Genomic DNA, 894 nt, shown 5'->3' on the forward strand with positions numbered 1-894 from the left:
TGATTCATGGCAATCCCATGTATTGTAGTGCATTATTCTCCGATGGGTTTTTCTGGCTATGACCCTGAAAAAGAAGATCACCATGATTTCCCATGGAGGAACCTCATCGTGGTTTGCAAGAGTTAACTTTCTGGTTGTTGTTGTTGTTAAGTACCGTCGAGTTGGTTCCAACCCATAGCGACCCTGTACAGGGTTTCTGAGGGTGTAAATCCTTAATTATTTCCAACACCCAAGGACCTAAACTTTCCCTTTGCTTTTGTTGTTAAGTATTATTGAGTCAGTTCTGACTCATAATAGCCCTGCATAGGGCTTCCAAGGATTCAATGCTGGGCTTGAACTGCCCACTTTGTAGTTAGCAGAGCAGCAATTATCTAACAGCACCACTCTAGTACTCCTAAATTTTCCCTTCAGCACTGATAAATGATCATGAAGTTGAAGATGGTGATAATGACACTGCTGATGATCATATTTATAATATTAGTAAACTACTAGAAAAATTTTTAGTGTCATATTTTCTAAGCTATGTGTTACATATTTTTCAAATTTTATCTGCACAGTATCCATTAATAGATAGACATATAGACTATTTTCATTTTACAGAGGAGGGATATGTTTCAACCACATTTTGGGTTCATTAGTTATGAACTCAGGATTGAACATGGTCAATAAGAGTCCATTCACTGGGCACTTAAACAAGTTTTTAATTTGAATCAAACTAGTGCTCCATGGGAGAAAGATGAGGGGCTTTCTTCTGCCATAAACATTTACAGCCTCAGAAACCCAAGAAGTGTCTCTATGAGTTGGTACTTACTCCATGACGTACAACCAACATGGCATAAATATTTTGAATCATAGGATATTTTTGAAAAGTAATTAATTTCAAATGTGCTTTTG

The sequence above is a fragment of the Chrysochloris asiatica genome, unplaced genomic scaffold (assembly GCF_000296735.1).
Source record: "Chrysochloris asiatica unplaced genomic scaffold, ChrAsi1.0 scaffold00529, whole genome shotgun sequence".
Taxonomy (NCBI): Eukaryota; Metazoa; Chordata; class Mammalia; order Afrosoricida; family Chrysochloridae; genus Chrysochloris; species Chrysochloris asiatica.